The sequence below is a fragment of the Nannobrachium achirus genome, assembly GCF_963921795.1.
Source record: "Nannobrachium achirus genome assembly, chromosome: 23".
NCBI classification, from domain to species: domain Eukaryota; kingdom Metazoa; phylum Chordata; class Actinopteri; order Myctophiformes; family Myctophidae; genus Nannobrachium; species Nannobrachium achirus.
In genome coordinates this window covers 49,462,881-49,490,565 of record NC_137830.1, presented here as the reverse complement: position 1 = coordinate 49,490,565, position 27,685 = coordinate 49,462,881, and the positions used below count along the sequence as shown (strand labels likewise).

General features: G+C 44.6%; 1 pseudogene across 1 annotated transcript in view; it reads left to right on the top strand.

Annotated features, from left to right (window-relative positions):
* The window catches only part of LOC308308959 (ankyrin repeat and sterile alpha motif domain-containing protein 1B-like), a 376,529-nt pseudogene that overhangs the window by 281,569 nt on the left and 67,275 nt on the right, over positions 1-27,685 (top strand). Inside the window, exon 12 of the transcript XR_013963389.1 lies at positions 21,898-22,037. The product of XR_013963389.1 is annotated as an ankyrin repeat and sterile alpha motif domain-containing protein 1B-like (transcript). The remainder of the gene's footprint in view (positions 1-21,897; positions 22,038-27,685) is intronic.

Sequence of the window (27,685 nt, the reverse complement as noted above, 5' to 3'; positions counted from 1 at the left end):
AGAGGGCGACATTTCACGCCATTTCACGGAAGTGACATCACACTTCGCTGCTGAATACTGATGGAGGGGAAAGGAACTGTTTGGAATAACGTGTTCCTTCCACGCGCTACGTCCAAACCGGGGAAATCCCCACTGTCAGGTGAAAAGAAGCAACTTGGACTCCTCATGCATAGAAGGAAGCATGAGGTCAGTCCGTTGCTCTCCACAGGCGTGGCAGAGGGAGAGCAGAGCCCAGGATTACATAGGCAATTGGCACTGGGTGAAAATGGGTTACAAAATGTGTGGGATAAAAAATATATATAAAAAAGTAGGTAGGACCGGCATCGCTGGTAACTGCCGCGGCAGCCACCACCGCACGGACGGGCAGTTTACCGCTACGGGACCTGCCGGTCCGTGCGGCGGCCGCCGGTCCTACTGCCGGGACTGCTGGTCCTATCGCCGGCGATGCAGTGCGACTGCTGGTCGAACTGCTGGTCGTGCGGCAGTGTCTGCCGCTGCAGTTCCGCGGCAGGTGCCGGTGCCAGAGAATGTATTCACTCTTTCTACTATTCTGTCTTTTTCTGTATAATAAAATATATTAGCTCTAATTACCAACACATTATTTCTTATTATGGCTTTATTCTGTCTTATTATGTCTTATTATGTCTTAAAGTGTACTGTAAAAGAGGATGGGACCAGGTTTTCTGCCCGACAGTGACGATAACACGTAAGAAAAAGAATAGAGGGAGTGAGTGAGTTGAAGTAGACAGGTTTTGTGTGTGTGAGAGAGAGAGAGAGAGAGAGAGAGAGAGAGAGAGAGAGAGAGAGAGAGAGAGAGAGAGAGAGAGAGAGAGAGAGAGAGAGAGAGAGAGAGAGAGAGAGAGAGAGAGAGAGAGAGAGAGAGAGAGAGAGAGAGAGAGAGAGAGAGATAGGCGCGCGGGGTGGGGGGCTAGGGTTCATTTCGGGGCGAAGGGAACGACAGAATGCAAATCCATGATGACACAGCAGGGGGGTGGGGGTGGGGGTGCGCGGGGGGATCCAGGCTTCTAGTGTCTCTTTGATGTGGCTAATTTAGCCAGTCTCTCTCTCTCTCTCTCTCCTTCAGAGCAGGGCGAGGGAGGAGAGAGGCTGTGAGTGGAGGATGGCATCAGGGGCGTCACAGGGGGGGAGGAAAGTGGGACTGAGTTACTAGGGCCCAAGGTGGAGGGAGGGGCCTTAATTATTTGATACTTTAACTGTTGAAAAATAGCAGATATACAAGCTCACAGCGCGGCACCGAGTGCCGTGCTGCGAGCTTGTATATCTGCTATTTTTGAAAAGTCGTGAAAATGTGAGCAAATCTTATTTTTTAAGCGAACATTTGTAACTATAATTTTGCTTCAGGGGGGTCCCTGGAACTAAATATTTTGAGATGGGGGTCTGTGGCCAAATACATACATCATTTTGGGGCTCCTTCATATGAAAAAGTGTGAGCACAACTGACAGAAACATAACAGGATTTGACATAATCAAAGACTTGCACAAAATTTTCACGATTTTTCAAAAATAGCACATCTACAAGCTCGCAGTGAGCTTGTATATCTGCTATTTTCAATATTTAAAGAACAAAATAACACGTAATAATGCGTTCCCAGTCTAAATGGGTCAAAACCCCTCCCACTATGAAGAACATTCATGGGGGGCCCGCAGTGAATCCTTGTACCCAGGGCCCAGGATTTGGTGTGACACCCCTGGATGGCCCTGGTGTAAAAGTGACTGAATAGTGCTGTACTCGAGTACAGTTTAAGCGCATGTGCCGCGATGCGACGTGTTGTGAGCTTGTAGATCTGCTATTTTCAAAAGATTGATATACACTTTTTGTACTAATTTTAATACCATACTCATGGACTTTATAAATACATTTTCAAATTAATTTTGAATTCTGGACTTTTACCGTACTTCCCTGGTCAGACTTAATTAAATGCATGCATTCCCACTTTCTGGGAAATTAATACAATACTGTCTAATATATGCCTGATATTCATGTTTTATATGATAATGTCACAATTAAAAAAATAAAAAACCCAAATATGACCAAAAAAGCAGGTCTACAAGTGTTGCGTGCCTGAAGTGCCCAATCTACAAGCTCACAGGCACAGCAGCTCGCATCCACGTCTCCGCGCCGCGTTGTGAGCTTCCAGATCGGCCACCTGACCTTCCAGAGGACGCTGAAACTTCCACTGTGCAGCGACGCGACCGCGGTTTTCCCGGTGAACCGGTAGCTTTATGTATTGAGAGGAACTCTTGCCAATTTCGTAAGAGACTCGTCGCCAATTGTAATATATTTAAAAGTTATTTGGGGCCATGATGATGACTGATAATCCCTTCTTCCCACTACTAGACAGCGACCGAGTGACAGCAGTCAGACGTGCAGACGGTGCAGTGCTCAGGTTCGGTCTGAAAAAAATCAGCCCGATCAACTCTTGCGACGACGCTAATTCGAATGACACCCGCAAATGGAAACATGCTAAATTCGCTTTGTCTTAATGCGTATTTCTGATAATTCGCTTCCCTAATTCGATTAAGTTTATGGAAACGCCACTTGTTGTATGATGGAGGCGATAAGGCGCTTATGGTTACAAAAAGTCCCCCTCTCTCTCTTTTTAAACAAATGGATCCCTGGTTAGCAAGCACTCAGATAGACGGGCTGGGGTTTGAAACTCGCCCAGGAGCGTGTGTGTGTGTGTGTGTGTGTGTGTGTGTGTGTGTGTGTGTGTGTGTGTGTGTGTGTGTGTGTGTGTGCGTGTGCGTGCGTGCGCGCGCACCAGTTGTCCGGATTTAAAATGAAGCAAACACGGAACTGAAAGTTCCTATGATTGGCCGCTAGTTTCGCTGTTCTGGCACCAGAAGCAACATGTTCTCCATAGGATTCCATAAATTTCCCCCGAACATTTACATTTGATTTTCTTACCTTAATAAACATTGTCATAAATACATAAAGTATTTATGACAAGTTCCTGTCGCTAGTTTAAAGCCTTGTTTCAATCACCATGATATGCGTTTTGTGAAAATGAGGTCCAATTGTTGTTATAATTGATTTTAAAGCAGGGTATGCTGTAGGAGGGGCTTGTGATCTCATAGGCTTGTGATGATTCTTCTTTGTGTGCTTTATTTTCGACAAGCTCAACACCACATTCTCCCTGTGGTTGCATGTGACCGTTGGCAGCCAAAATGGCATTGGAGATGGTACCATTTCTACCAATGAACGTTGATTTCTACAATGATGGCGGCACCCGTACAAGGGCCAAACAAGCGCCATTTTTGCAGCATAGATACCAATTGACCAACGCTTACAGTAATTATACTGTTTGTGCTCTATCCTGGTAGAAATAAATTAATGGCGGGGGAGAGAGAGAGAGAGAGAGAAAGATTGTGTGTGTGGGAGGATGTTAGAGAGAGAGAGAGAGAGAGAGAGAGAGAGAGAGAGAAAGAAGCTAGTCTTTAATTATTTTATATAATTGATTGCAAAAATGCAATGTGGCATAACTGGTAGCTCTGTTTGAATTTGAATTGTACGTAGCTTTCTTACTTTGGCAATGTACACAAACGGCATGTTCCCCATGCCAAGCCACATTCAATTGAGAGAGAGAGAGAGAGAGAGAGAGAGAGAGAGAGAGAGAGAGAGAGAGAGAGAGAGAGAAAGAGTGAGAGAGAGAGAGAGAGTGTGTGAGTGAGTGAGTGAGTGACAATTCTTGACACATTAATCCTCTCTGCATTAAGCACCTCTCTTGTGCTTGCTGGCTCATTGAAAGCTGTAGACTGCAGTCAGTCTCCTCTGCCGAGGACGGAGGCACTGAAGCACTCACTCTCCAGGCAGGGGGGGGGGGGGGGGGGGGGGGAGTATGGGTTAGGGCCAGGGACGTGCTGGGCCCCTGATTCAGCCCGGGAAAAAGAGTTGTAGAGGCCCTCATTGCGCGCTATAGAGAGAGATCTCTCTCCATAGCGCTGCTGCTACTCAAAGATTTGCCATTTCAGATCATGACAAGTGACAAGCCAGTGGGCCAATTACATGAGTTATATTTCGTCGTTGTCGGGTGGAAACGTTGTACGTCCAAAACCGTTTGTTTTGTATTTATCATTTTAAAAATGATTTAAGCTAGTGAAAACAGCCGATCTACAAGCACACAACGCCTCTCCCTTTTCAGTCCCCAAAATGGAACAAAGGCCGACATTTATTTTATTTTATTTTTTCGGGAGTTGTCCCGCTTTTCCCAATGGCCAGCACGTCCCTGGTTAGAGCAGACCTGGGCATTGTGCGGCCCGGGGGCCGTATACGACCCTTTGGTTCACTCTGACCGGCCCTTGTAGGGTTAATGGCAAATTACAAAATGAACACATTTTTTAATTTTACCTCATGCATAGCCTAAAGCTGCATTGCTTTTATTTTGAAGTTTTTTTATTCACGTACATATGGACTGCATTGCGTACATCAGCACGTGTGTGTGATCATTGTCTCAATAACAAGCAGGTGGTCAGACTGGTCACAAGTCAAGATGACCTGCCTTACCTTACCCATCAAAAATGACAAAAGTGTCTAAAAAAAGAAAAGTCGATGGCGAATGCCGGGTTTTCAACAAAGATTTGAAGTATTTATTTACTGAAAAGGTGGAAAAGGAGGTAAAGCTGTGTGTTTAGTTTGCGGGGAGCACATCTTGCGGGGAGCACTGCCTTTTGGCCCGGCCCTCCACAATATTTTCTGTTGTTCATGTTGCTCCATGGAAAAAATAAATGCCCACCCCTGGGTTAGAGTATGGCAGATGGGTTAATTTAACATAAATGTTCGTTTTTATGTTTTTATATGATATTCAGAATTAGTGGCCAATGGTGTTTCTAGTTTCTACCTCCTCCCCTCCTTATGCTCCTCCTGTCATTTTCTTCTTTTTGTAGTATTTATTTATTTGTTTTATTGTTATTTTTTACAGTGTGCTCAATCCAACGTCCCGATTTCGCAGTGCTCAGAACGTGAAGGCACAACGTATTTTTGACAGTGTACTGAATCCAACGTCGGCTGCTTGTGCTTCCTTGCGGAGCTGCTGCTGTACAGCTAAAGCAGAGGCACTGTCTTCTATAGTTTGAATCAACGGATTTACACGCTTTTCTTTCTTGCACATGGTATTTAAAGGGGAGCATTTAGCAAACACGGAGCACATTGGACATGCAGCTCGTTTTGTAATGACGGCAGTCAGAACGTGGGAGGCGGCGGCTTGCAAAACAAACTTTTTAGGGCAATCTCTTGCTCGGACACAGGAGTCTAACTGAACTAGGAAACATGACATCTCATATCAAAACGAGCATAGCACACTGGTGCAGCCAATGACATTGTGACATTAACATGCACATAAATGGTAAATGGTGCATATATAGCGCTTTTATCCAAGGCGCTTTACATAGATTGTGCATTACAGTCACCCATTCACGCACACATTCACCGGTGGCGGAGGAAACCATGCAAGGCACCAACCTGCTCACCGGGAGCAACTAGGGGTTCAGAGTCTTGCTCAAGGACCCTTCGACATTAACTCAGGGGGAGCCCGGATTCGAACTGGGAACCCTTCGGGAACCCTTCGTGCTCTAATAACGGTTTCTCTACCCCTGAGCTATCGCCCCACATCCTCGTGAAATACAGCCAGACTTTAGAACATCTCTGCTTAGATGTTGCTGCGGTCTCAACAAAACAAGGCAGCGTGTCGCGTGTGTGCTGTCATCGCGCATCGCAATTGCAGGCATCGATAGCGGAATCGTTAAGGACTTTGGCTAACGATTCCAAGGAATCGATCCATCGGGAACCGGTTTCTCCATTCTCATCCCTAAACACACCAGAGACCAGTTTAGTCCCTACTGCAGTTCCTTTTGAAAATGTTTTGAAATAATGATGATAATAATAATAAAAAGTAGGAAACCAAAAATTAAGGGACCCATAAAAATGTGTCTGTGACCCACAAATGGGTCGCGACCCAGTGTTTGGGAAACAATAAATAACCTCTACCTTGTTACGTCCAGGGGCATAGTTCCGCCGATTTAAAACGAATCCGAAAACTTCTTATGTTTGGCCGCTAGTTGCGCTGTTTTCCCCCCGCGAGGTACCAAAAAGAATGTGTCTACATTGGACCCCATTCGTTTTCCCCTTTGATTTTCTAACCTTAATAAACGTTGTCATAAATACTTTATGGTTCCTTTCGCTAGTGAAAATTACCATGATATGCGTTTTGTGCAAATATGGTCCCATTTATGTTCAAATTGATGATAAAGTTGCGGGGGGCGTGGCCAACTAAACTGATACCAGCCGGCTGTGTTCTTCTTCGTGTGCTTTATTTCGGGAGGCTCAACACCACATTCTCCCATGTATCCCTGCGGTTCCACGTGACCGTTGGCAGCCAAAAGCATTCCTTATGATTCCTGGGGTACCATTCAAACAATGATGGCGACACCCATACAAGGGACAAAAAAACTTCATTTTGGCAGCATAGAAACCAATGGCTTCGCTTCGTCCATATTTTCTTTACAGTCTATGGTTACGTCCCTCATTCTGAGCTCAAACTGTTTTGGTTTTCAGAATAGGATTCTTGGATCTTGGATTATCTCATGTCTCTCTGTCTGTCTGTCTGTCTGTCTGTCTGTCTCTCTCATCCCCATTCCTTTCCCACAGTTCAGCCCATGCATTTCTTATCTCCATTTGCATCCCCATATACCATATCGTTGTTGTCGGGTGAAAACCTTGTATGTCCAAAACCGTTCGTTTAAAATTTTTCATTTTAAAAATGATTTAAACTAGTGAAAACAGACGATCTACAAGCACACAACGCCTCGCACTGCGAGGCGTTGTGTGCTTGTAGATCTGCTGTTTTCACTACTTTTGTGCAACGGCCTTGTACGATGAAGCAGGGCTTCACTTTGCGAAAGAACATACAAATTTGAAAGTTGGAGTATACAAGGTTTCCACCCGACAACGACGATATAGGACCTGTAAAACATACCGGCCTCATGCCATGTGCACGGCACGCAAACAACATGCATGAGATTCCAATCACGTGGCGTTTCCCACGCCGTGCATGCAGACTGCCGGCTTTCACACGAAAATAAATAACACAGATGCTTCCTTTTCCCCCGTAATCCGTGGCACCCTCGTGCGCATAATCCAGCTGCAGCCCAAGATCTATAGCACACAGCCCAGAGGGTGTCAAATTATACATCTTAAAGGAATGCAGGAGACAAAAATGGATATAGCGCCGGGGCAAGCCTCCAAGCCAAGTCCCAGGGACGTGCAGAGAATGTTAGAGGGGCAGGGGCTGACATTTCTGAAAGGGCCTTTTGGTGAAAATGTCGAAAATAGCAGACCTTCAACGTGTTGCAGCATGACGCGTTGTGAGCTTGGAGGTCGGCTATTTTCAGTGCTCGAGTTGATACCACACTGAACTAAGCATAATCAAGTGAATACTGGAGATGTGGCGTAACGGCATGGATTTCTACACAGAGAGGGCAATTCATTCAATATAAGATGCACTGTATCAGTGACGTCATTACGTGCGCGTCCCGCGTCCCGCGTCTCTGACGCATTCACGTTGCCTAGAGACGCCGCATTCATGTCATTGTCCTGGGGTCCCACGGACGCATCACGTTAAAATAATTTACCACGTCACGAAAAAAAATATTTTAAAAAGTCCACAGACGCCACCATTATTCATGGGTGAAGACATGCTACTTTCCCCTACGTTAACATAAATGAAATCCGCGTAGAAAGTCTTAAAACTGACGATAGAACTAACGACAGTGCGTTCTATCGTCCACCGACGCCATTTTGTGCGCCCGTAGATGGTCACAGAATTCAATGGGTGCCTGAGTTTTAGCGTAGCACCGGGCCGCTCTCTGACCATAGTGGCACAGCGTGTTAGGTGATCCCCCACAGAACGTGTAAGGCGCGGCGCAGAAACATGACGTCTCTACACTGGCAAAATAATTTATAGCGTCGCGGTCAGGGTCCCCGTGGAATGAACGTGTCGCAAACAGCATTTCGTTTCATTAATATCCTCGCCAGAAACTGCCTGCTGTCTGTCTGTCTGTCTCTTTCTGCATGCAGCGGAGCCACCGCGCTCTGCAGCAGCATGAACGTGCTCTCTCTGTCACTGTGATGTGATGCTACGTTTAGCTACATGCTAAAGCTACTGCCGTGGCTGCTCTTCTGAGGCACAGAGTGAGGCTGGCAGAGGGTCATAAACTCATTAAGTCATAAAAAGACGTCTGATTTTCAAAGCGGAGAAACTAATTATCTGTGATTTACAACAGCCGTTCTCCCGAGCGCTCCACGTTCTCATAGTATTACGTCTCTGTGGTCTCTCCATACACAGTGGTGAGACAAGTATACTCAAATGTTTTACTTAAGTAAAAGTATCTATACTGCAAGTAAAAGCCCGGAATTCAAAATGTACTTGAGTAACAGTATAGGCTACACTTAGGACTAAAAGTAAAAGTACTCATTATGCACAATTATTCTGTCTCACATGTTACCAAATAATATCCTTTGAAAATAGCCATGGCTGAAGTGGTTATGTAGGCTATACTTTTCAAAGTAACTAGTAAAGTTTTCAAATAATTGTAGTGGAATAAGTACAATATTTGCCTCTGAGATGTAGTGGAGTAGAAGTAAAAGTAATTAAAATTGGAAATACTCCAGTAAAGTAAAAGTACCTTAAATTGTACTTATAAGTACAGTACTTGAGAAAATTACCTTTTTATTACCCCAAGAAAAGAAAAAAAAGACCATTATTGCACCAAAGTAATCAACAAGCTAAAACTATACTATCAAAAATGTCCAAACATTAGCCTAATTGTAAAATAATATAAGATAGAGGCAAACATTTTATAAATAGCCGATCTAAAAGCTCACAATGCAAAAAATAAATAAAATGGGGACCCAAATTGGGGACCCATAATTTTTTTCTGGGACTCATTCGAATGACCACCTGTGGGTCCCGGGACCCATTACTTTGAAAACCTATTAACATCACTGCTGTATTCAAGGTCAGGAGAGTTTGGACAAGGCAATTCTCTTGAATGCTGCCTTCAGGTATGGCATGGAAAGAGGGGCATTTGCATGAAAACTGCATTCATGGTCTGGAGAGGGCACTTTTTTTACAGACAGATAAAAGGGCAGGGGCTCAAGCCCCCTTTGATGTCTATGTGTGCCTTATAGAGCGGAACGGAGACTCCGAAAACAGAAAGCGGTGCCAATAAGCGGTCACGGCAAAAATGCTCCTTTTTTTTCCTCCCTCCCTCCCTCCTCTTTCTGCTATCGACCGACTCCTCCCGAGATAAACACATACTGTCGTCAAACTGGTAAACACCGCTGACGTGTGCAACTGGATGCTATGCAAACCTGTGTGTGTGTGTGTGTGTGTGTGTGTGTGTGTGTGTGTGTGTGTGTGTGTGTGTGTGTGTGTGTGTGTGTGTGTGTGTGTGTGTGTGTGTGTGTGTGTGTGTGTGTGTGTGTGTGTGTGTGCGAATATTTTGTATATTCTTTTGAATGGCTTCATATACATATCGTCGTTGTCGGGTGGAAACCTTGTATGTCCAAAACCGTTTCTTTTGTATTTATCATTTTAAAAATGATTTAAACTAGTGAAAACAGCAGATCTACAAGAACACAACGCCTCGCGGTTGCGCGGCAGTTTTCACTACTTTTGTGCGACGGCCTTGTATGATGAAGCAGGGCTTTGCTTTGCGAAAGAATTTACAAATTTGAAACTTGGAGATACGAGGTTTCTGCCCGACAGTGACGATATACTGTATACAGCCATTTCAAAACTCCACACGTCCTGCCATTGGCAAGCAGGGGCGTCACACCAAATTCTGGGCCCCGGGTACAAGGATTCACTGCGGGCCCCCCATGAATGTTAACTATTGAAAAATAGCAGATATACAAGCTCACAGCGCGGCACCGAGTGCAGCGCTGCGAGCTTGTAGATCTGCTATTTTTGAAAAATCGTGAAAATGTGTGCCAAGAAACCTATGTTTCCATGTCAGTGATGCTCAAACTTTTTCATGTGAAGGACCCCCCCATCTCAAAATATTTAGTTCCAGGGACCCCCCAGAAGCAAAATTTGAGTTACAAATGTTCACTTAAAAAATACATACATTCAAAGATTTGCGCACATTTTCACGACTTTTCAAAAATAGCAGATCTACAAGCTCGCAGCGTGGCACTTGGTGCCGCGCTGTGAGCTTGTATATCTGCTATTTTTCAATAGCTAAAGTTACTAGGGCCCCTCCACCTTGGGCCCTGGTAACTCAGTCCCACTTTCCTACCCCTTGTGACGCCCCTGTTGGCAAGGCAGTAGATTTTCCAATGAATTGGCAGAACATTGAGCTTGTAGATCTGCCATTTTTGCTGTTTTTATGACCTTCTCTGACTTTGAAGTTTAAATCTACCTATGAAGGTGGATTCTGCTTCTCAATGGGAATGGAGTGGTTTCTGGACATTTAAGGTGGATTCTGCTTCTCAATGGGATTGGAGTGGTTTCTGGACATTTGCGGGTTTCTGCAAAAATACATTCCATTCTCCATAAACATTGAAAGGCAAAACAGGGACAGAAACATTTGGAAAAAAATACATTTTGCAGGACATGTTCAGGAAAAGATCAGTACTTACTGAAGAGATGAAACGGCACGTCTGTACTGTCGGGTGGAAAACCGGTGGATGCAGTGTTGTTTTTGACAGGAAATTTTGATTTCGTTTTAGTCATAGTCTTTTGAATAAAATGTCTTTTAGTTTTAGTCATAATTTAGTCTCCTGAAAAGTTTTAGTCATAGTCTAATTTTAGTCGACTAAATATCATAAGATCTTAGGCGACTAAATCTACAGTTGATTTAGTCAACTGAAATGTATTTTGGCAGGCCTTGATGGCATCATAATGACTGCTTTTACACTTGGTTGCGTGCTGAAAATAGCCGATCTACAAGCTCACAACGCGTCGCGCTGCGACGTGTTGTGAGCTTGTAGATCTGCTATTTTCAGCGTGCAACACCTGAGAGCAACCAAACATAAAATGACTCTCTTCTCCTAAGTCGGTTTTAGTCTAGTTTTTATTTTGTTGACGAAATTGTCTTAGTTTTAGTCATCACAGCTTAGTTTTTATTACGTTTTTATTTCGTTTTCGTCAGTGAAAAAAACGCAGTCGACCTAACATATTTTTGTCATAGTTTTAGTCGACGAAATCAACACTGGCTGGATGTCCAAAACCGTTACGTTTCAGGCAAATGAAAAAATAAGAATAAATTGTGTTGGAATGGATCCAAGATTTTTATATATTTTTTTGTCTTGTTAATACTTTTCGTCTGTTAAATATTTATAAAACCCAACGATCAGAATATCAGATCTATAAGCTCACACACGACACAATGTGACGCGTTGTGAGCTTGTAGATCGGACGTTTTGGCTGCTTTCGTGCGACACTCTCGTACGGTGAAGCCGGGCATTGATTTTTCAAAAACATCGAAATGACAAATTATGGAGCTACAAGGTTTTTTCTATGATATCGAACCAGGGGGGGCCAGTTGTCCGGATTTAAAATGAAGCAAACACGGAACTGAAAGTTCCTATGATTGGCCGCTAGTTGCGCTGTTCTGGTACCAGAAGCAACATGTTCTCCATAGCATTCCATTTGTTTCTCCTTTCTTACCTTAACTGTTCTGCTGCCCTTGACGACGCTCACCATCAGTGAAAGGGTTAATACCATGGCGCCGTTGACGGCGAGGACTGTCAATCTTACTGTATATACAGTAAAGATATTATTACTTACTGTACGTCGCTCCGGTCCCGCCCGCATCGGTAATGTCCGCGATTTGTTTACAACGCACGTCGGGCGTGCACGCGAAGTTAACATCCTCCATAGTAAATCCATTGAGAGGCCCATAAAGAGACTTCATTTTCTCCAAAAGGGACATTCTTATACAAAGGATGGTCTCCACTCTCCATAACTGTACACAAAAGCTGGGCGCAGCCATGTTCTCTTCTGGGCTCACACTGTCATGTGACTAGATGACGTAATCGTTGCCGTCAAGTGATAATCCAAAAAAACAAAAACAACCCCCTTCCGGCCCTTCAAAATAATAGCGGCGGCCTATGGAGGAAACGGCGTGGCACCGAGGCACCAAGCAAACCTTCAGATTAAGAGGCAGTAGTTGTGTTAATAAACATTGTCATAAATACATGGTTCCTGTCGCTAGTTTAAAGCCTCGTTTCAATCACCATGATATGCATCTTGTGAAAATATGGTCCAATTTATGTTATAATTGATGTTAAAGCAGGAGGAGGGGCTTGTGATCATAGGTTTGTGATGATTCTTCTTCGTGTGCTTTATTTTCGGGAAGCTCAACACCACATTCTCCCAAGTATCCCTGCGGTTGCACGTGAACGCTGGCAGCCAATAGCATTCGAGATGGTACCATTTCTACCAATGAACGTTGATTTCTACAATGATGGCGGAACGCTTAAGGTCCGTACATACCGAGGGCGAATTGGCGAATAGCGAATTAGCGTATAACTCGCCTTTTGTTTAAAACCTTATAAAGTCAATGGAAGCATCCACACCAAACGTGAATTTAAAAAAAGCGAAAAGGCGTCTGTTTTTTATTCGCCCTTGTGTCGAATTTAGCGAACATTCGCGGGTGAACTCCTCTCTCTCTCTCTGTATTAAATCTATCCTACTTAAAGAGAGAGAGAGAGCAAGGTCGAGGGACCTTCCCTTTGCATTGCTTTTCCGTGTCTCTCGTCGGTGTGGCTGCTTGGAAAAAGTACTTGAATGTCTACTGGTAAAACTGTAAAAGCATGGTTTATGTATGTTTTATTGTTAATTTAGCCTATATCTGCAAAAAGACTAATGTTTTAAAATAAATCGCTGGGTATTAAATACAATAGGATCCGAAATGTAGTGGAGTAGAAGGAAAGTACTGGGAATTGGACTCAAGTACAAATACCTATAAGTACAGGCTACTCAAGTAAATGTACTTCTAGTTACTTTACACCACCGCTGCTGCGAGCTGCCTGTCTGTGGGGGAACGGAGCGGAGGGGGAACGGTGAACACGTGTTGTCTCTTCTGTGATGTGATGGGTTGTCTGCGCCCGTGAATACTTCTATTCTTCTTTTTCTTTTTCATTATTCAATAGGCTAACAACCACGGCCAGGTCATCATCACTTGAGGATGTAGTTTCCATTGTTTTATTTGTTTCCCCGTCCGTTCTCCTCTCTCCTCTCTCTCCTTTCTTCTCCTCTCTAGGAGAAAGTTTCTCCTGTGGCTACAGGCAGATATCACCCCTCGTATTTAGGCGAATTAAGCGAATATTATACGCATATTCGTGTCGCTTTTTGGTGTGTATGGAAAAAGGCGAATCGCAAATTCTTCGCCTTTTTGGTTCGCTTATTCACGTCGCTTTCGCTAATTCGCCGGTCTGGACAGAGCTTAACAAGGGACAAAAAGGTGTCATTTTCGCAGCACAGAAACCAATAGCTTCCGACCCTCCATATTTTTTACAGTCTATGTATTGAACCTCTCTGTCGCTTGTGTGTCAATCACCAGCATGTTGTTTTTATGACATGACACACCCTGTTGAAATGAGTCAAATGACATCGCTCTATCTTTATCCAGGATTTATTGGAACACATTTTCCCCACAGTTACATTTATGACATGGCCTTGTTACTTTATACAAGAGAGAGTGCTTTGATGCCGACCTTCTCTGTCTCGTTTTTTTGGTGATAAAATAAACCCCAGGACGGAGTAATTGCATGCGTCAGCAGGGGTGTCACACCACATTCTGGGGCCCCGGGTACAAGGATTCACTGCGGGCCCCCCATGAATGTTCTTCCCATTTAGACTGGTAACGCATTATTATGCTTTATTTTGTGCTTTAACTATTGAAAAATAGCAGATATACAACTCGCGAGCTTGTGCTTTTCTTTTCTGAAACCCTAACCCTAACCCTTTTCACGTGAAGGACACCCAAAATGATATGTATTTGCCCCACAGACCTCCATCTCAAAATATGTATTTCCAGGGACTCCCCAGAAGCAAAATTTGAGTTACAAATGTTCACTTTAAAAATACATATATTTAAAGATTTGCACACATTTTCACTATTAAAAAAAAAAAAAATAGCAGATCTACAAGCTCCCGAGTGCCGCGCTGCATGCTTGTATATCTGCTATTTTTCACTAGCTAAAGTATGACATAATTCCAGGCCCCTCCACCTTGGGCCCTGGTAACTCAGTCCCACTCCCCCCCCCTTGTGACGCCCCTGTGCATCAGGTATTCACAGGAGGACTTCTGCTGTGTCAGCGCCTCTTTGATGTGTTTTTGTGTGTTCATCTTCTTCTTGTATTGAATGTTTCTCCCTGTTCTGCTGCCCTGAGGCTAAAGATGTGCCGTGACGTCTCGTCGCGTCGCTCCTCGTCTCTCTCTCTCTCTCCTCTCGTCACGTCGCCACGGCTAAACGAAAAGCCACTGAACACACCAGAGAGCTGCTATTCACAAATGTTGAAGGCCCTCCATTGACGGTCGGGGTGTAAAGGGAAATTGGAAAACGTCAGCAAGCCAGCTTGCCTCTTCAAAACATGCAGACTTCCATAGAGCGTCGCAGCGGAAGTGGTTTCCTGGTGCCACTTAAAGACCCAATGAAATGACTATTTTGGGTATTTTATTTTGAAGTTTCAGTTTGAAAAGGAAGCCTGTGTGTTTCTGAACCAATCGGGGGGGACCAGCCCTTCAGGCGATGGGATTTAAAATCTGAGTAATGGGAGTAATGGGAGCCAGCAATGGGAAACAAACAGGTGAATGTAATCAAAGGTTCATTTATATGCAAGCGGACCTGTCGATGTCATCACTTTTTGAATTTCTGTTCACAGGAAGTAATTAAGAATGGCCTATTTAGGGACCTTTGATATAAATTTACACAAAAATTGTTTATTTTCTATTTTTTTGGCATCTAGTGTTAGGTATGGCCATATTATCACTACAGATATGCTCTAAAAGTGTGAAAAACATGTTTTTGATTTCACCCTGTCTTTAATATTCTCCATTCATTTTCGCCATAGACTTTTACAAAAATATTTATAACAATTATGTTAAGCCTCGAACCAAGCCATCCAGGATGGCAGTGAATCATGACCATACAACCTTTGTTTCTATGTGAAAACATATTTTAATATTACATTATTTGATATACTACATTTAATAACTACCCTTTGTTTAGTGATTTTCAAAATGTTCTTTTCATAGAAACAAAGGTTGCATGGTCTTGATTCACCTCCATCCTGGATGGCTTGGTTCGAGGCTTAACATAATTGTTATAAATATTTTTGTAAAAGTCTATGGCGAAAATGAATGGGGAATATTAAGTGGCACCAGGAAACCACTTCCGCTGCGATGCTCTATAGGGAATGAATTGGATGCTGCTTTACCCCCCCGCCCGCATCCCCCCAGGTAAAGCCTAAAGTATGTGCCTTAAATGTGTGGCCCCGGCCTGAGAGTCTTTCCACAGAGGAGAGTTGGCTTTCACCACTTTAACACACGGGTGACTAACCGCTCATTTTGGCTGATTTTGAGATTGCAAAGTGCAATAACTCTCAGAAATGTCCCCTTCCATGACTTTTCCTAAAGACATATGTTCTCGTTTTTTTTTCCCCCTTTCTGAAACGTTTCCTAAGTATGAAATAATATAAGATTATTCCACTCTGACTACATTTATCAGTCAAATTGACAGGTAAATTCTCTCCATTGTTTGCCCAGGAGAACAACACCTCCTCCCCCTGCTGCCAGCGGGGGTTCTATTGTCAATAGAACAACAGACAATAGAACCCCCACTGGCAGCAGGGGAGGAGGTGTTGTTCTCCTGGGCAAAAAGAGAGAGAATTTACCTGTCAATTTGACTGATAAATACAGTCAGAGTGGAAGTGATTTTTTTCAGTTACCCGAGTGTTAAATCCATCTTTGTTTTGGTGAATAGTCAAAGAGAGAGAGACTGCACTGCACCGGTGGAATCACGGTAGGGTCGCATGTAGCAATGGAACGGGGGTTAGGGTTAAAGGTTAAGGGTTAGGATCCTTAACGAACAAACAATAATGATCATGTTCTAAGCAGAGGCAAAAGGGAACCTTACATAACCTTACATAACCTTACATAATGCATGGTCAGAAGTGACAGCTTGGAGAGAAGGCAACTGTACTGTATGTAGTATGACTAGAGCAGGGGTCTTCAACAGGGGGTTGGGGACCCCTAGGGCGTCCTCAGAGTTACTACAGGGGGTCCTCCAAATCTTTGTGTGATATAAACTTTTTTTCTCCTTTTTTATATTAACCACTTAAACCCTAGCATCCATATTCTGAGAACTTTAGCCAAAAATAGCAGATCTACAAGCTCACAACGCCTTGCGCTGCGAGGCGTTGTGAGCTTGTAGATCGGCTATTTTTGGCAAAGAGGTTTGGTGTAGAGGGGAAAAAGAGCAGACTAAGTACAAAGTGAAAGGTCAAGTTTATTAAGTATTGACGGTTCAAGTGGTTAAATATCTGAAAACACAAATTACACTGATAATTGTGCTGTCAATCTGGATTCTGTGAACAGGTAGTGGGGGTCCCTGCTTCATCTCTCTCTCAACTAAGGGGTCCTTGGCCTGAAAACATTGAAGACCCTGGACTAGAGAGAAAGAGAGAGAGAGACAGAGAGAGAGAGAGAGATTTTTTGGCCATAACATTTGATTGCGACTGTCAGGTCGCACTTACTACCAAAACCTCCACCGGCTGTCTGTCTCTCCGTCACACGTCACACGTCACACTTTTTCCCTGCTCATATCTCCGCAACCGTTGACCCAATCCATGCCAGATTTTGCACACACACTCCTTGCCTGCCTAACTACAACCTCCAAGGACCCCCGGAGCTCCCTGGGGGACCCCCAGATGTAAAAAATGACCCAATGTGCAAAAATGACCAAATGACCACCCCAACGGGGCTGCTCACGGGGAATTCCCGGCGACCACCGACTCCTGGTGCTCCAGAACGGCTGCAAAAGTGGTGGCGCCCCCAGTGGAGGACCCCCTGCCACTGCAGCGCACATAAAATGCCGTAACTCGGGCTAGGAGCGACCGGGAGAGCCGGGGCCGGTACCTATTCGTCCGCCTCGGCGGCGCGGAGACCCCACCCCTCATCTCTCACATGGCCCTCTTCTAGCGCCACCATGAGGCCGATTCTTGCAAAACACATTTTTGGACACTGCTCCTACAATTTTTGCCCTAAAATCACACAAATCGGTACACAGTATGTCTACACTAATCTCATCAATATGGATGTCCCATATAGCGCCACCATCAGGCCGATTTTTTTCAACCACATTTTTGGACACTGCTCCTACACATTTTGCCCTAAAATCACGCTGCGACCTGACGGTCGCTTATCTCCCGATTAGGGAGTCTTACTGGTCTCTTTCCTCTTGCTTTACATTAGCTTTGGCCTTCTCTTTATCACTCCCTCTCTTTCTCGCGCTCTATCCTTTTTCCTCTCTCTCTGTCTCTCTCTGTCTCTCATTCTCTCATCCTCTCTCTCCCTCTCTATCTCTCTCCCCCCCTCTCTCTCTCCCCCATTCTCTCTCTCCTACATAGAGAGTAGAAGGGTTGATAAATCCCACAGCTCACACAGTGCAGCGTGTGTGCGTTAACAAGCAGTACAGCTGGCCTTCCTTTGCTGTGGACAGAGACTTATCTGTGTCTGTCCAAACACTGTCCGGCTTTGTACCGCAAACGTCTCACACACACACACACACACACACACACACACACACAGACACACATGCACGCACATAGGCATAGCTCAGGGGTAGAGAAACCGTCATTAGAGCACAAAGGGTTCCCAAAGGGTTCCCAGTTTGATACACACACACACACACACACACACACACACACACACACACACACACACACACACACACACACACGCACACACGCACAAACTTGAATGCAGCATCTCTGTGTAGAAATCCATGCCGTTACCGCAAATAGCCAACCTCCAAACTCGCAGCACAACGATTTGTGATCTTGGAGGTCTGCTATTTTCAGTATGTTCTCCCCAAAGCCCTTTTAGAAATGTCAGCCCCTGCCTCTCTAACTTTCTCTGCACGTCCCTGGTGCTCTCTCATACATACAGTACATGCATGCAGGCATGTACAGTGAGTGAGTATGCCAGGTTAGAAGGAGTGTGAACTGTGTCAAGTCATTATTTTCAAACAGACTGTTGTCTGTGGCAGAGCAGGGTTGTCAGTTGTAAGAGGCAGCATCCTATCTTAGTCACACTCCATTTTTAGAATTGTTCAGCTCTGTATGAATCTTTTTCTCGTGGCGACGTATTGTACTGTATACTGTACATTCATGCAGGGCTCTAAGCACGGCTGTATGGAGGGTATGCACATGCTTAAACTGAATGGCAAATGGAGTGGCAAAGTGACTTTAAGATCCAATTTGCTGATTTGTCATGAAACTTCCGGAGTGCATTCATGATTACCGAGATTACACAAACTGTATTAGGGTAACGGTGACATACAGCAGTGGTTCTCAACCTGTGGGTCGGGACCCCCAGGGGGGTCCTCACATTATTTTGGGGGGTCCCCAGATGACTAACTTAATGTGGAACACTGTTTTCTCACTCAACGGTAAACAAACCAACCATAACGTTTAAGTGTATAGAGGGTATATGCACATTTCTAAAGTGACAATTTTAGGCCTCTAAATTGACAAATTAAACATTGGCCAAATTGTCAAATATTAGAGGCAGAAATTGTGAAAATTGCAGCTCTACATGCTCACAATGCCTCGCATTGCGAGGCATTGTGAGCATGTAGATCTGCTATTTTCACAGTAGAACCGTTTTATACAACATGCCTCAACTCTTAGTGCTCGTCAGGGTGTAAATCTGCTATTTTCACAGTAAAAACGTTTTATACAAAATGCCTCAACTCTTAGTGCTCGTCAGGGAGGGGGGTCCCCAGTTAAAATATGATTATTTTGGGGGTCGCGGCATTAAAAGGTTGAGAACCACTGACATACAGTACCTGTACCAGTTTAACTCATGGAACCAAATGGACCCGTGTTTTTCTACGCTCTTCAGAGTTCAATGAACTCTAAAGCCTCGATCAGAGTCCGCGGTGGAAGGCTATCCACCGCGGTGTAGTGCGGTGTAGTCTTTTTGAGCGTTAACGCTGTAGTGTTATGACTACACCGCACTACACCGCGGTGGATAGCCTTCCACCGCGGACCCGACTCTGATCGAGGCTTAAGGATTTGAGTATTTATTCACTGTCAATTGTAGTTGAGTTGCACCCTGACTTCCACATCTCAGTTCTCTCACATGTGGCATTAAAGGGGCACTAGGCAAAATTCGGCGTCTAGATTTTGCAACCTCTATGGCATGAGGGTTGTTATTTCCTCGTCACTTGACGGTAACAGGCCGTAATCATGTAGTCTGTGACATTCTAAAGCGATGGCTGTCTTACCAGCATATCATAGGTTAAAAACCAATGCGTACCCAATGAAAACATAGCATTGTGGCTGCCCTCAGTTTACGGGCCTGCAGAATTCTGGAGTGATTTCTTTGCTTTTGTTTTGATGTACCTACAAAATGATGAGAATGATTATATCATTCAAGTTCTTTAAAAGTTCCGTGGATGTATATTTCATTTTGAATTGTTTTATTTTGTTATTGTTTTTTTTTTCATGAAAATTATATCTATGTGTACCGCTTAAAGTCCTGTTTTTTTTGAGCGGTGGTAGACCGCTCCATAGCATGGCCGTGTGTGTATCCGTGTATGTATCCGTGTATGTATGTGTGTATGTAGCCTGAACTACCACTCAGTGACCAGAGAGGGTGCTCTTGAGTCTAGTCTGAGCATCAACTGCAATATTCTCTCTCTCTCTCACACACACGCACACACACACACACGCACGCACACACACACACACACACACACACACACACACACACACACACACACACACACACACACACACACACACACACACACACACACACACACACAACCACCGCTCAGTTCACACGGGTGTGATTTTTTATTAGTAAATAAAAGTAAGGGCATAGACTTATAATAATACACCCAATTACAGGTCTGTGTGCACCCAGCTGTCCAGGTTAGTTGTAGTTCCACAGGGAAGGTACAGACCCTCCAGTCCCTGTGGTTAAACTAAAATAGAAACGGCTGGACTAGTCTAATTTTACCACTTTTTCTTTTTCTATTTTGCGAGTGCATTTCCAGCTCTTCACTGTCAGAAGCTTCCAGTCTAAAACAGGTCTCAGGTGGCTCGTTGTGTCGGTGACAGACCGGTTCAAACCGGCTCGTTCTGTCACTCCTACTGAGAGAGCAGTGGTGTGAAGTAACTAAGTACATTTACTCAAGTACAGTACTGTACCTCAGACTAATACAACAGCGTAGATGTATACAGTATTAGTATAGAACAGGGGTCTTCAACAGGGTGTCCTCAGAGTTACTATAGGGGGTCCTCAGAGTTACTACAGGGGGTCCTCCAACTCTTTGTGTGATAAGAAAGTTTTGTCCTTCTTAATTATGTTAACCACTTGAACCCTAGTGTTACCTTTATTCTGAGAACTTAAGCCAAAAATAGAGGATCTACAGGCTCACAATGCCTCGCGCTCTGAGGCATTGTGAGCCCCATATTTGCACAGTGGCCCCTGATTGGTCCCTCACTACTTCGGAGGGAGTGAAATCCAATCACAACTGAGCGCTGCCAGACCAAATCTGCAGAGGGCAAATTTTCTTCTGCAAATTTGTCTGAAGTACAATTTTAAGCCAATTATCAAAATACAAACTTTTTTACTCCACCACAATTATTTGAAAACGTTAGTTACTAGTTAGTTTGTAGATTTCGATTCATGACATCTACAAACAGTGTGAACCGAGCGGTGGTGTCCATTGTGTGTGTGTGTGTGTGTGTGTGTGTGTGTGTGTGTGTGTGTGTGTGTGTGTGTGTGTGTGTGTGTGTGTGTGTGTGTGTGTGTGTGTGTGTGTGTGTGTGTGTGTGTGTGTGTGTGTGTGTGGGTGGGTGGGTGGGTGGGTGTTTTCATTTACTTCTTTCTATTGTTTTAGTGATTTTATGTTTTTGATTTCAGTGGGTGGGGCCATGCATACAAGTGATTTCAGTGGGGGGGGGCATGCATACAAGTGATTTCAGTGGGGGGGGGCATGCATACAAGTGGCTAAATATGTCTTTTCAGAATCTAATAAGCTGGCAGTTTCTTTGTTACTATTTAAAGGGCCACTTCACCTCTGGGACAACCCTATCTTATTTTATTGTTGTTTAGGACACGATCAACACAATCCTTGAGATATTTTAGTATTTCAGCATGTACTAATGATGCATTTTGCATCATATGATGCAAAACGCATCACTGATGATGCAAAATGCATCACTGATGATGCAAAATGCATCACTAGTACATGCTGAAATACTAAAATATCTAAGAAAAACAGACTGAACACAAAAAATAACTCTGGATTGTGTTGATCGTGTCCTAAACAACAATAAAATAAGATAGGGTTGTCCCAGAGGTGCAGCTCCCTGTTCTGTGTTCATTCTAGGTGTTTAGCTGTTACTACTGGTTCTGCAGTGTAAGGGTTAAAAAAATGGTACGGTGAATCTAAGTTGGTGTGGTTATTCTGAGCTGAAATGTATAAGAAGAAATACCATGAGATGTTTTATAAATGGCAATATTTGGAGGCCCACAGGTTAGGAAAACTTACTGTATATATTTTTAAAATGTAAAATAAAAAATCTTCTCTCTCTCTCTCTCTCTCTCTCTCTCTCTGTCTCTCTCCAAGGTCTCTCGCCCCATGTGAGCGTGGGTGAGGGGGAGCATGGTAACCATGGCAACAGCAGCCCCACGGGCCCCACTCCAGACTGCTCCCCCCCCTCCCCCGACACGGCCCTGAAGAACATCGAGAGAGTCATCCGCCCACAGGTGAGCGCGCACAAACGCACACTGGCGTACACACACACACACACACACACACACACGCACACGCACACGCGCACGCACGCACGCACGCACACACACACACACACACACACACACACACACACACACACACACACACACACACACACGCACACACCATTGATGTATTATTGAAGGTCACCGAATTTCCACCTGCAGGTGGATTAATCCACTTCCACCCACACAAACGGTAAACATCTCTCTCTCTGTCTCTCTCTCTCTCTCTCTCTCTCTGTCTCTCTCTCTCTCTCTCTCTCTCTCTCTCTCTCTCTCTCTCTCTCTCTCTCTCTCTCTCTCTGTCTCTGTCTCTCTCTCTTCCATCATCAGAAAAAAAAAAACACCACGCTAGTATTTTTGATGCACTTACTCACTACTCCAGGGGTCTTCAACGTTTTCAGGCCAAGGACCCCTTAGCTGAGAGAGATATGAAGCAGGGACCACCAATTTGTTTGTATAAAATTGTGTTGCGATTAAACATTTTCATAGATTTCTGAGACAGCTTAGACTTGTTTTACAGCTCTATCATCAGTGTAGGTTGTTGGATTAATGTTTATGTTTAGACATTGATCTACTTGAATCGTCAATACTTAGTCTGCTCTTCTTTTCTCTCTGCACCAAACCTCCTTGCCGAGAATAGCAGATCTACAAGCTCACAAAGCTTCGCAGGGGCGAGGCGTTGTGAGCTTGTAGATCGGCTATTTTTGGCTAATGTTCCACACAGAATAGGGATACTACTAATTGGGTTCAAGTGGTTAGTGTAGGGGGGAAAAAAGGTTTCTATCACACAAAGATTTGGAGGACCCCCTGTAGTAACTCTGAGGACCCCCTAGGGGTCCCGGTCGGACCCCCTGTACTACTCCGTGACCGCCCTGTAGGTGGCGCTCTCGTGCGCAGTGCCCCCTGGGCGTCATCTCTCTCATTCAGGATGAAACATGCACCGTTTTATTATAGCACCTAATTAATTAATTTCACCACCAGAATTAATTTCATTTCAATTCATTAATTTCCCGCTGGCTGTTTTTGTGTGTGTATGAAATACGTGTCATGCATTATTTTGTGATAAAGGCAGTGGTGTAAAGTAACAAATTACATTTACTCAAGTACTGTACTCAAGTACAATTTTGAAGGTACTTTTACTTCTACTCCAGTACATATCAAGGCAAATACAGTACCAGTAAGACTCCCTAATCGGGAGAAAAGCGACCGTCAGGTCACATGTATACACAAATAGGCCTGCCATGTTGATGACATGACTGTAGAGATACTGTGTACCGCTTTGCGTGATTCTAGGGCAAAATCTGTATGAGCAGTGTCCAAAAATGTGTTTTGCAAAAATTGGCCTGATTGATGGTCGTGCTAAATGGGACAGATGCATGTTTTGATGACATGACTGTAGAGATACTGTGTACCGCTTTGTGTGATTTTAGGGCAACATCTGTATGAGTGTTCAAAAATGTGTTTTGCAAGAATCTGCCTCAAGAGGGCCATGTGAGAAATGAGGGGTGGAGGTTGTGGTTTGGCAGCCAAGGAGTGTGTGTGCAAAGTTTGGCATGGATAGGGGCAACGGTGTCGGAGATAGGAGTAGGGGAAAAATGTGACATGAGTGACAGACAGCCGGTGGAGGTTTTGATAGTACCTGGCAAATACAGTATCACATACTTTTTCCTCACCAAATTAAATGAAAACTTGGGAATGGGCTTATTGTGTCTAAAAAGACACCACTTGTACGCATGCCCCCAACCACTGAAATCAAACTCGCCAAGTTGGTTAAAAACGATAGAAAGAATATGAACCTAAAATCTAAAATATGAACCCTTGTTGTAAGAAAAACAAAGTTGTCCTTTAAAGGGGCACTCCACCACTTTTCAACCTATGTTCATATAATTGGTCCTCACTCAAAAATAGCTTTTTTTTCTCAGAGGAGGGCTGTGGGCAGGTCAGAAACCCAACGTCTTGTGACATCATCGATTGCCAATCCAGCTTATAGAAACTGCAGGCTTTCTATTCCTGAAACGTTGCAATGTTAAAGTGGAAGCCATTGTTCTCGCGATAATAAAAATCTAAATATCTTTTTCAAAAATATTGATACATTTTTTTTTTGGAAAATGATGATGTCACAAGACGATGGATTCTGAACTTCCCACAGCTCTCATAGGAGACTTGGACTGAGTAGAAAAAAATGGTGATATTTTATCATGAACATTAGTGAGGACCTATTATATGAAGACAGGTTGAAAAGTGGTGAACTACTCCTTTAAGTATACATGCGCGCACGCACAGACGAATGCGAGAGTCTCTTCTCCTGGCAGGGATTAAAATAACGGGCGTCGCTTTTATACCGGGGCATGAAAAGACCACAGTGGCAGCAGCAGCAGTAGCAGTGTCATTGTCAGGTCTTAATCCCTGGGCTTAGAGATGTTTGGTCCCATGATGCAGTCCGCTCCAAACTGTCATGGGGACACCACCACCACCGTCAGGGACGTGCTGGCCATTGGGACAAGCGGGACAACTCCCGAACGGCCAGTTCATTCCCTTGCCGGTCCAGGCCTTCGTTCCATTTTGGGGGCTGGGCGGCCAACAAAGTAAATCGTCACTGTCGGGCAGAAAACCTTGTATCTCCAAGTTTCAAATTTGTAAATCTTTTCGCAAAGCAAAGCCCTGCTTCACCATACAAGGCCGTCGCACAAAAGTAGTGAAAACAGCAGATCTAGAAGTACACAACGCCTCGCGGTGCGAGGAATGGTGTGCTTGTAGATCGGCTGTTTTCACTACTTTAAATCATTTTTAAAATGATAAATACAAAACAAACGGTTTTGGACATACAAGGTTTAACCCGACAACAACGAAATATAACTCATGTACAGTAATTGGCCCACTGGCTTGTCACTTGTCATGATCTGAAATGGCAAATCTTTGAGTAGCAGCAGCGCTATAGAGAGAGATCTCTCTCTATAGCGCGCAATGAGGGCCTCTCCAACTCTTTTTCCCAGGCTGAATCAGGGGCCCAGCACGTCCCTGCCCCCAGCACTGGGACAGAACAGGACAGGGATGGCAGGTATGGCATGGAAACAGGGCATTTGCATTTCTTTCACCAGAGTAAAAACTACATTCATGGTCTGGAGAGGACACTTTTTACAGGCGGGTAAAAGGGCAGGGGCTCAAGCCCCCTTTGATGTCTATGTGTGCACGTGCCTGGAGGTAATAAGGCTGTTCTGTGGAGGGACAGACAGACAGACAGACAGACAGACAGACAGACAGACAGACAGACAGACAGAGAGAGAGGAATGCGTTGTAAGCCGACTGTTTTGTAGGGTTTATCCAGCGTTTAATGAAGTCTTGCACCCGCCTGGTGCAATGTCCCTCTGTATTTGTGTGTGTGAGTGTGTGCGTGTGTGTGTGCGCGTGTGTGTGTGTGTTGTGTGTGTGCGCGCGTGCGTGTGCGTGTGTGTGTGTGTGTGTGTGTGTGTGTGTGTGTGTGTGTGTGTGTGTGTGTGTGTGTGTGTGTGCGCGCGCGCGTGCGTGCGTGCGTGCGTGCGTGCGTGCGCGCTTGCGTGCGTGTGTGTGTGTGTGTGTGTGTGTGTGTGTGTGTGTGTGTGTGTGTGTGTGTGTGTGTGTGTGCGCGCGCGCGTGCGTGCGTGCGTGCGTGCGTGCGTGCGCGCTTGCGTGCGTGTGTGTGTGCAGGGACGTGCAGAGAATGTTAGAGAGGCAGGGCTGACATTTCAAAAAGGGCCTTTTGGGGGGCACAGTGGCGCAGTGGTTTAGTGCTTCGCCTCACACCTAGAAGGTCCTGTGTTCGATTCCCGCCGGGGGACGCTATGGGCACTGGGGGCGTGTTCCTCCCTCCGCGTCATCAGCGCCCACACCCTAGGTGGGGTCGGCGATAGGGCCTTTCTGTGTGGAGCTTGCATGTTCTCCTCGGGTCTCCTAGGGTTGATACCATCACAAAAACATGCAGTAATCCTGGTCTCAATAATGCCTCCCCCTGGCCAGCCGGGGCGCCTGATGGAGGGGAAAGGAACTGGTTGGAATAATAACGTGTTCCTTCCACGCGCTACGTCCAAACCAGGGAAATCTCCACTGTCAGGTGAAAAGAAGCAACTTGGGCTCCTCATGCATAGAAGGAAGCATGAGGTCAGTCCGTTGTCTCCCCAGGCACGGCAGAGGGAGAGCAGAGCCCAGGATTACATAGGCAATTGGCACTGCAGGGTGAAAAATGGGTTACAACATCGTGGGATAAAAATTATAAGTAAAAGAAAAGGGGGGCCTTTTGATGAAAATATTGAAAATAGCAGACCTCCAAGCTCACAATGTGTTGCGCTGCAATGTGTTGTGAGCTTGGAGGTCGGCTATTTTCGGTACCTGATACCACACTGAACTAAGCATAACAAAGGTGATACTGGAGATGTGGCGTAACGGCATGGATTTCTACACAGAGAGGGCAATTCTTTCAACATAAGATGCTGCATTCAAGTTCAGGACAGTTTGGACAAGGCAATTCTCTTGAATGCTGCCTTCAGGTATGGCACGGAAAGAGGGGGCATTTTAATTTCTTTCACCATAGAGAAAACTACATTCATGGTCTGGAGAGAGGGCACTTTTTACAGACGGGTTAAAAAGAGCAGGGGCCCAAGCCCCCTTTGATGTCTATGTGTGCACGTGCCCGTGTGTGTGCGTGCACGTGCGCACGCTATCAGGAAATTCCGAGTAATGCCTCGTCGCCGGGGAGAAATTCCTGGTCATATCGAGCACATGATGAAACACATGTTCAGTTTGGCTAAGGCGAAGCATGGTATCACATGGTTACCACACACACACACACACACACACACACACACACACACACACACACACACACACGCACACACACACACGTACATGAACATAACAAATTCACTTTGCCATTTAAAGCTCATTAATCTCATTAATCTGCAAGTATTCATGAATCACTAAGCTTTTGAAGCCCACACACACACACACACACACACACACACACACACACACACACACACACACACACACACACACACACACACACACACACTATCCTGATCTCTGTGACAAGGATGTTCTGTGGAGCTTATCTTCCGATGCTCTTTCTTCAGTGTTTGCATGTGCTTACATTTTGTCTATCTATATTTACATAAGCACGCACGCACGCACGCACGCACGCACGCACGCACGCACGCACGCACGCACGCACGCACGCGTGTGCACGCACACACACACACACTTAATCAGTAAACAGAGATTATAAATGTGTCTGGCTGCAGAGAGAATGGAGTGAGAGAGAGAGAGGTTTGGGGAAAAAGGAGCAGGATTGATATCAATTTAGTTTTGTTTTGGTTGAAATGGGTGAAACTACGGGTTTAACGATATAGTAACTGAATCGAAAAATCTATTTTAATTTGTAATGATCTACTATATCGTTTGCAAAAGCAAAATATCGTACCGTTTTGGCTTTGTATCGTATCGTATCGTATCGTATAGTTTTAAAATGCGGTAATTGATATCGAATAGTTTTGCAGTGCAAATAATTGATTGTATGGAAACCAAGTATGTGTGCCTTGTATGTGGCAATTTTAAGGGTCTAATTACCTTTCCATTTCATATAG